This window comes from Pistacia vera, unplaced genomic scaffold (assembly GCF_008641045.1).
Source record: "Pistacia vera cultivar Batoury unplaced genomic scaffold, PisVer_v2 Contig853, whole genome shotgun sequence".
Taxonomy (NCBI): domain Eukaryota; kingdom Viridiplantae; phylum Streptophyta; class Magnoliopsida; order Sapindales; family Anacardiaceae; genus Pistacia; species Pistacia vera.
Window position 1 is genome coordinate 44,305 of NW_022196727.1, and position 10,178 is coordinate 54,482.

The window sequence follows — 10,178 nt, forward strand, 5'->3', positions numbered from 1 at the left end:
ACAAGTTGAATGAGAGACCACAAGGCGCACTGCCGACAACATAGTGACTAACCACCAGAGCAAGTGAACGCATAACCTTGAGAAGTGGGACGGTCTTGGAAGGGTGGAACAATCAAGGAAAGAGAAAAACCCATCAAGGAAATGAAGAATCTGATGAGGAAGTTGATGAAGAAATCATTGCTGAAGAAAACCACCTAGTCCTAGGGAGGATGAGCGGAAGCGGGAAGAGAGGCAAAAGAGAAGAAAGAGAAATTGCCATTTCCCGAGATACCACCAGAAATGGCACATCACACTCCACCCATGCCTTTCCTCAGAGGCTAAAAGAAAAACAGGATAAGCAGTTCATTAAATTTCTTGATGTATTAAAAAACTACATATAACATTACTTTGCAGATGCATGTAACAGGTCGAGCTACATGAAATTTCTCAAGGAGATCTTATCAACAAAAGGAAGTTAGAGGGGGAATAGTGATGCTACAGAGGAGTGCAACACCATCTCTAGAAGAAGCTACCCCAAAACTCAAGATCCAGGGAGTTTTACTATTCCTTGCATTATAGGAGATATTACTTTTGATCAAGTTTTATGTGATTTAGGTGCAAGCATAAATTAGCCTTTTTATGTTTCAGGAAATTAGGAATTGGTGAAGTGAAGCCGACAACCATAGCTTGCAGCTTGCAATAGATCCATAAAACATCCTAGGGGCATCGTTGAAGATGTGCTGGTCAAGGGGACAAATTATTTTTCGGCAGATTTCTTTGGTTGGATATGGAAGAGATAAGGAGATTCCTCTCATCCTGGACGACCATCCCTGGCAACCGGAAGAGAGTTAATTGAGTGTTCAAGAGGGGAAGTTGTCTGAGGATGCAAGATAAGGAAGTGACATTCAATGTCCTTGAATCTCTAAAAGCTCCACCAAAGCAAGAGTCATGTTTAAAATTGATTCGGTGGGTCGTTGCCGCAATTGAAACTTCCCAACTTAATTACCTCATTTGTCAATTAAAGGATGCACGTAAGTCAAGGCGAACCAAGGAGGACCACACCTAGAGAGCTTTACACCATTCCAAGATAGCCACAACTGAGCATGTATCCTCACAAGGGACGGATTCCTCCACTAAACAACCAGAAGAAAAATCAAGAAAACTGAAAGCTATTGGTAAGAATGTTCAAGCCATGAGAGGAATGACAAGGAATGGAAATGGGTGGTTAAGTCTCAACAAGGGCCCAGGTGACAAAAAATCATCAGCAATTGAAACTTTGGTGCAAGGACAATGCTCGGAGTTGATGCATTTAGATAGTCCAGATTGACATGAGAACTTGGAAAAGTCGAGCTTTCCGACTATAAACAAGCGCTCCTTGGGAGGCAACCAAGTGCTTTCATTTGTTGTTGTTTTATTTTAATTGTTTAGTTTTCTTATAGTTGTAGACAAAGTCTAATTTGTGTGTTTTTGGGTGTTTCAGGTAAGTTATTAAATCAAAGCGGAAACCGGATTGTCCAATTTTCGCCACAGCGAAGCACATTTGTGAAATTTGGAATGCGAAAAGTCCAGACTTCGCCGTGGAGAAGTATCTTTTTCGCGAGCGGCAATTTGTCTTTGTAATTTTTAGCTGCGGCGAAGAATTTGTCTTTGCTGCGGCATCGACTGGGTTGTTTTTAGGGTTTGAAATGAAGAACTTCGCCACGGCGAATACTGGTTTTTATAAAGCGTGCGTGACTTTTCATTTTTTCACAAAACTTTTCAAAGCCATTTGAGAGAAAAAATTTCCAACTTCAATCCAGAGACTTCCCAGTGATTTCCCAGCTAAGTCTCCTCATTCCTTACCTTTCAAACACCAAAACAACTCGATAACCAAGATTTTGCGAAAAATTGAAGAAATTTGTGGGTTCAAGAAATGGGGATCTTGCAATCTAGGTGATTTTTGGCTAAATTGGTGGCGAATACTCCATTGTTTGGTAAGATTTCAAGTTCCCTAAGCTTTTAATCGCAATTTTTTGAGTTTAGATTTGTGGATTTGAAAATTTTGATGTGGTTGAATTTGTGAATTTGGTGATATTGTGCATGGATTTGAGTTGGAGGAAGTGTTGATTTTGAATATGTGATATTAAGGAGTGTGGATTTTAAATTTTGGAGCGTTTGGTTGAGTTTGAAAAAATTGTAGTTTGGGGGTTTTAAGTGCAAATTTTTGGAAGTGTTGTTTTACTGCAAGGTTGATTGTGTTTGTCACAAGGCAAGTTGAGTTGAGTTTTTAAGTTGAATTTGTGAGTTAATTGAGAGTTTAGAAAAATGTCGCTAAAGTGTTGTCCAAGGGAAAAGGAAAAGGAAAGAAAGTGGACAACCGATTTGTGAGTGATCAAGCCCGGATACACTATGAAGGGGTAGCCTAAAGGAAAGATAAAGGATTATCCTTGAGCGTGGATTAACAGCAATCCCGGCTATGGATTGGAGTCAAGAAGAGAGACGTTAGGATTGTTATGAGTGCACCTGCACAAGCGGCAGTAGAGCCGCTAGTGAGAGAATTTTATGCCAACCTCTCGGATGTGCATCTGATACTGTGTTTGTGAGGGGTAATGTTGGCATTTACTGCGAAGGTCATCAATGAATTTAATAAATTGCCTAACATTACTGGATGAGTATGAGGACTTTAGGAAGACATAGAAAAGGGATGAGGTAATCCTTCAGGCTATAGCAAAACGGACACCACTGGGAGGTTTAAAAAATGGGTAGAAGAGCTCAAAGGAAACTAACTTGACACAGATGGCTCAGTTGTGGTAGTACTTTATTGTGCGAGGATGATGTCAAAGACGCATTATGCATGGTGACGTATGAGAAGGCATTACTACTCTATTCTATTGCCACGGGAAAGAATATGGATGTGGGACAAATTATCCTGACCAACATTAGGCATGCAGTCAAACCAGGGCGAGGAAGTTACCTGTTCCCACATCTCATTACAATTTTGTGCACTCGAGCAGGAATCGAGGTACATGATGATGAGCCACTTATCCATGCTACCCCAATCCTCAACTCAGACTATTATCACAAGCACCTTGAACGTCCGATGATGAGCAACCTAGCGTCGAGACAAAACGACAGCGAACAACACAAGGAGCTGCCATATCATCTAGTTCCACAGCCACTAGAAGGAAATGATGTAGCAGCTGATGGGTCAGATGAGACGTAAGACAAAACGTCAGGAATGGCTGGCAGAGCAGACCCAGATAATGTGATGACAGAAGAGTAGCTTCGACAGCTCAATGTGATACTGCGGCATTCTAATGGGCTGACTGGGATTCAGATGAGGATGGGCTCCGAATCAAAAGAGGATGACATCGGGGAGACGAGGAGGCCGATGAATGAGCCAGAGCATCTGTTTTGTATTTTTTTGTTTGTTTGTTTTTATTTTGGTTTAGTTGGGTATTGTGGAACTTGAACTGATTTTTGATTTGTCTGTGGTTTGTTTTTGGATTGTTTTTCGTTTAGTATAAATTTTTGTTGAACTTTTTAGTTGAAAGGACGAAATTAGGGTGTAATATTTCCATATTAGTTCGTGATTTTTCTAACACAGTGGACACCACAGTTTTCAATTGTTTTTACCGATCTTGGTGATGAAAATTCAAGGACCGAGTGTGGACATTGTTGAGCGACACTTTAACTTCACGGATTAATTAGGGAACTATCTCGTACTTTTGCAGATTTTGTTTTTCTATTCCTAATTTGTGCTAATGTGACATTGGGGACATGTCATCTTTAGTTTGGGGTAGGAAAAATTGAGAATTTTTGAACTTTTTATTTTATTTTATTTCTATGTTTTGTTGTGTATGCCTGATAATTGTACAAATCAATGATGAGATTAGGGTTGTTGGATTTTATTATTGAAAAAGTTAAGCATTGCTTCAAGTTTTTGTTATTGATTGGATTTTGATTGAGGTTTGTTGAGTGGTTCAGCCACCATTTTCATTATTTCGGCATGCTTAGATTCATTTTATGTGGTTACGTAAAGTTTGATAATGTTGGTGGATTCTAGAACCTACTAGAGAATGCTTGAGGCGAAATTCTAGGAAAGACATTGTCAAGGAAATGATTAGGCATTTTTTCGGAACGTTTGAGCCTTTCCAGCCAACCCATGAATGAATCTTCCCTAGTCACCCATTTGAGCCTTAAAGATCTGTCATTGCTTTTTATTTTCTTGCAAACCAAAAATTGTCCAATCCAATTACCCCAAACACATAATCATAACCCTTTAGGAAAACTTTGGACTTAATGCAACACAAGGAACCGAAGAGTTGTATGAAGAACTAAAGAATAGTTTGGGGTGTGTGAGATCAACAAGAAGATAAGAGAGGTTTTTAACCTAAAAAAAAAAATTAGTTTGAGAATTGCATTACATAGCAACAACAAGAATTGTTCATGGTTGAAGGTGTTTAAATGGTTGACATTTTGAGTGATGGTTGAGAAACGAAGTGGAGGTTGGATTAAGTCTTAGTGTTGCTTTAAGGAAACCAAATTTGTTTGTTTATCTTTTTCCTTTCCTTTGGAGCCCACTACGTGAGCCTAACGTTATAAGCTTACAAAGACCTTTTGATTCTTAGCGATGTCTAATCCTCATTAGTGGAGAGTAGTTCGATATTAGGCTTATGGAGTCTGCCACCATTTGATAAACTTTACATTTCTGCATAAATAATCCGGGAAGTCAGAAGGTGGATTGAAGTGGGATCACCTACTCGAGGGACCAATAGAGAAAGATAGTCGATGCAACTTACAACTTCTTGGAATGTTGAACATTTTTCCAATAATAATTTTTCAACAATCTTTGAGACTTGTATAAATTCTAGGCAATTTGTATGTTGAGTTGAGTCTAATTCTTGTTGTTCATTCCAGTTTTATTGTGCCGTGTTTTAGTTTTTATTGTTTTCTTTCTTTGAGTTTTGTACCTGATGCTCGAGGAAGAGCATGTCTTTAGTTGGGGCTATTTGATAATCCGAGAATTATACTGTTTTTATTAGGCTTTAGGCCGGATTTTAGATACTTCTTAGTTCATTTATGCGAATTGCTACTTAATTCTTTACATTTTGTTTTCAGACCAAAATGGACATTTTGAGCAAATATGAGCGAATTGGAGTTTCTAGACTCAGAAGTAAGTGGATCTCAGAAGTTTGGAGAGTTTTGAAGTAGAGTAAACCACTATGAAGCTTGTTTCCATGGGAGAGCATCAAGATTGAAGATTCAAGCAAAAAGCAAGCGAAGGGAAATTCTGTAATTTCAGAATTATTCATGAAGATTTGCCGCAGCGAAGTTTGTTCTTCGCGCGGCGAGATGAGTCATGTTCAAGAGTTACTTTACTTCGTTGCCGTGACGAGATTTCTTCTTCGCAACGGCGAAGTCTGCAAATCCCAATTTTTGTAAAACGCATAATTTCATTTTCAGGCAAAGTTTTAGGTTTTTGGGTGAGCTATACAAGACGAACTTATCACTTTGAGAGGAAGTCGTGTTTTTCCTTAGTCTAGAACAGCCTTTTCATCTTCTTAGTTGAGATTTGACGAATTTGTGTTGAAAAGTGAAAAGATTTGGGATTGAATCTGGTGGATTCTTCAACTAAGGGAGATCTCTTGTCTTTTCTCTCATTTTATCATGTGGACTTTGTGTTTATTGTTTTTTTTTGCTTATTGTATTGATTTAGCTATGAATAACCCATTTTGGGTTAGGGTTTTGATATAGTTAGGATTCTCATGGATTAAGAAGTGATTTATTATTTTCATATGCTATTGCAGATTTGGGGTTATTCTGATTTAATGTTATTAATTGATGAACATGATGAGACTGGAGAAGAGTCATGTTAAGCTTCTGGGTAATCACCATTGTAGTATTAAATGCTAGAGATAGATTTAAGAATCAATGAAATCAATCTAGGTTCTAGGTGCTTAATGAGCTTAGAACTATTAATCTTCAATTTGTTGGGTGCGGAAGTTTAATAAGGAAAAGTAGGAAAACATAGCCTGAGAAGGTATGTTTACAATTTAGAGAATTTGATTTACAATCATTGCAGTGAATATGGAATAGTATAATCTGTATTTAATCCATAGAGTCTGAATGAAGTCAACCCTACCGTTTGTTTAAATTGATATTACCTTGTTTTTAATCTTGCTTTCATAATTTAGCTTTGAATATTTAGAAATTTTGTTTAGTTTTAAGTTAAATTTTTCCATTAATCCAAACAAATTCGATTGCTCCTACTTGAAAACAGTAGAAAACTTGGTACTTAGTAACAATCCTTGTGGGAACGATACTCCATCATCACTTTATTACTTTGTGCGACTAGTGCACTTGCTATTTATGCATGTTGTATTAACAACGCATCAGATTTTATCAAACCAAAGGAAGTTAGAAGATGAGGAAACAGTGATGCTCACAGAGGAGTGCAACGCCATTCTATAGAAGAAGCCGCCCCTAAAACTCAAAGATCCAGTGAGTTTTACTATTCCTGTGTTATAGGAGACATTACTTTTGATAGAGTTTTATGTGATTTAGGTGCAAGCAAAACCTAATGCCTTTTTCTGTTTTCAGGAGATTAGGGATTGGTGAAGTGAAACCCACAACCATATCTTTACAACTTGCAGATAGATCCATCAAGCATCGAGGGGCATAGTTGAAGAGTGTTGGTGAAGGTGGACAAAGTTATCTTTTCGGCGGACATTGTTTGTGTTGGACATGGAAGAGGACAAGGAAATGCCTCTCATCTTGGGGCGACCATTTTTTGCCACTGAAGAGCTCCATTGATGTACAAGAGGGAAGTTGCTACTAAGGGTTCAAGATGAAACAGTCAGTTCAATGTTTTGAAGCCATGAAATTTCCATCAAAGTCGATTCGTGTTTAGCGTAGACGTGGTGGATAAACTAGTAGCAGAGGTTATTGAAGAGAACAGCCCTCAACTAACTCTAGAAGCATGTATTGCCAATCAAAAATATAAAGGTAGATGAACCGGCAAAGAATGAGTGTGCTAGATTTTTGGAAGCACTTGAGCCGATAAATGCAAGCTAAGATTCAGAAGTTGAAGAGTTTGATATTGAGAAAAAAAAAAAAAAAAAAAAAGGAAAAGGCAATAACTGAAGAACCTCCAAAACTTGAGCTGAAGCCTTTACTTCCCACCTCAAATATATGTATCTTGGTGAAGCAGAAACCTTCCCAGTGATTATCAATCAAGGTTAAGTAAGTGGAAGAAGAGCGGTTGATTCGGGTGTTAAGGGAACATGATCAGCAATTAGATGGACTATTTCGGACACTAGAGGATCTCTCATCGTTTTGTATGCATAAGATACTCATGGAAGATGATGTCAAGCCTAGGGTCAACCACAATGGAGATTGAATCCTTCGATGAAGGAAGTGGTGAAACTTCTAGATGCGGGCATAATTTATCCTATTTCTAATAGTCTATGGGTGAGTCCGGTGCAAGTAGTTCCAAAGAAAGGAGGTATCACAGTGATAAGAATGAAAGCAATGAATTGATACCAACTAGGACAGTCACGGGTTGGAGAGTGTGCATTGACTACCGAAAATTGAATGAAGTGACAAGGAAGGATCGTTTCCCACTTCCTTTCATCGATCAAATGTTGGAGAGATTTGCAAGGCATGCTTACTATGTTTCTTGGATGGTTTTTCATGATATAATCAAATTGCCATTGCGCCTAAAGATAAAGGAAGAAGACATTCCTTATCCCTATGGCACCTTTGCCTACAGAGAGATGCCTTTTGGGTTGTGCAATGCACTAGCCACATTCAGCAATGCGATGCTGATCTTTGGTGACATGGTGGAGCGGTTTATGAAGTCTTCATGGATGAGTTCTCTGTTTGGTCGTCTTTTGCAACTGCTTATCTAATCTGTCATTGTTTTGCAGCGATGTTAGGAGACAATTTAGTGTCAACTGGGAGAAATGCCCTTCATGGTACAGGAAGGAATAGTGCTCGATACAGAATTTCAAAGACGGCATGAAGTGGATCAAGCGAAAACAGAAGTAATTGAGAAGCTGCACCACCTGCAAATGAAGGTAGTTCGGAGTTTCTTGGGGCATGCGGGTTCTATAGATGGTTTATCAAGGATTTCTCTAAAATCTCTAAACCCCTTTGTAATTTACTGATTAAGGATGTTCCTTTTGATTTTGATAATGAATGCATGCATGCTTTTCAAACTCTTAAGAATTGTTAGTGTCTGCACTATTATTGCAGTTCGGTTGGGGACTACCGTTTGAATTGATGTGTGATTAGTGATTTTGCACTAGGAGTAGTTTTAGGACAAAGAAAGAACAAATGTTGCATGTAATTCAGTATGCTAGAAAACACTCACTGATGCACAGTTGAATACACCACTACTGAAAAGAGGTGTTAGCTATGATTTTTGCATTTGACAAATTTCATTCTTATTTGCTAGGTGCTAAGGTGATTGTCTACACAGATCATTCAACACTCAAGCACCTATTGGCAAAGCAATAAGCAAAACCTCGGCTGATTAGATGGATCCTATTACTAGAGTTTGAGTTGGAGATCCGAGATAAAAGGGGTCAGAAAATGTAGTGGGGATCATTTGTCAAGGATTGAATGACCAACCCAGGGAAGTGAAGAGGAAACCCAAATCAAGAAACTTTCCGGATGAGAAATTGATGAGAGTTGAGAGACCACCTTGGCATGCAGATATTGCAAACTATTTGTCATCAAGAGTGCTCCAATTGGCATGACCTTCCAAGAAAAGAGAAAATTTTTCTCAGACTTGAAGTATTATTTCTGGGAAGAGCCATTCTTGTATAGACACTACGCTGATCAGATGATCGTAGGTGTGTCCCAGAAGGAGATGGAGAGTATTCTACAACATTGCCATGAGAGGGAAGTGGGTGGTCATTTTGGAGGAACTAGGCAGCAGCCAAGGTCTTTCAATCTAGATTTTTTTAGCCAACCCTATTCAAGGATGCCTTCGGGTGGTTCAGGAATGTGACCAATGTCAACGGAGTGGAAATATTCAAGGAGAGATAAGAGTCGTTGATAATATCCTAGTTGTTGAGCTCTTTGATGGTGGGGGAATTGACTTTATGGGTCATTTCCAAATTCTTATGGGAACATGTACATTTTGGTAGCGGTGGATTATGTTCGAAATACGTGGAAGCAGTTGCCTTGCCATCCAATGATGCCAGGGTGGTGGTTAACTTTGTGGAAAGAACATTTTCTCAAGATTGGGATACCATGGGCAATCATCAATGGGGGGGTCCCATTTTTGCAATAGGCAATTAGATGCGCTGTGAGAAAATATGGAAGAAACATAAAGTGGCTACACCATACCATCCCCAGACTAGCAGGCAAGTGGAACTATCGAACAGAGAACTTAGGAATTTTAGAAAAGATAGTTAATGCATTTAGGAAGGATTGGTCACAGAAATTAGATGATGCATTATGGGCATACCGCACTGCATTCAAGACTCCATTGGTATGTCTTGTCACGGCCCAATCTGTACCGTGGGCAAGGGATCGGCCCTTCTACTCAGGCCCACTCTGCATGACTCACTAGGAATATCTCCCCCCCCCCCCCCCCCCCGCTAAAGGGATTTCTTTCGCCTCCCACCACTCGAACCCAAGACCAAGGGGCTATAGTCATTTGGGAAGCATGGTGAGTACCATCAGGCTAGCTGCACTGATGGTACTCATGGTGTTCCCATTTGCTATAGCCCCTTGGGCATGGGTTCGAGCCATGGGGGGGTGAAGAAATCCTTGGGGGGGGGGGGGGGGGGGGGGACAATACCTGCCCAGGTGAGCTAGGGGACAGTATTGGGTCAGAGCCAGGCGGTCCGTTACATAAAAAGGCGCTTTTATTGTCACGCCTGCGACCCCACACAGGAGTTCCTCGCGGTGCCACACAGGTACATGACTCACGGTACTGTCCCCCTCCCTTTAGGGGGGACAGTACCTAGTGGTCACATACCTGTGCGGGCATCGCGAGGAACTCCTGTGTGGGATCGCGGGCGTGACAATAAAAAATGTAACGGACCGCTTGGCTCTGACCCAGTACTGTCTAGCCAGCTCACCTAGGCAGGTATTGTAGGGCCCCCCCCCCCCCCCCCCCACAAGGATTTCTTCGCCTCCCCATGGCTTAAATCCATGCCCAAGGGGCTATAGGCAAATGGGAAGTACCATGAGTACCATGA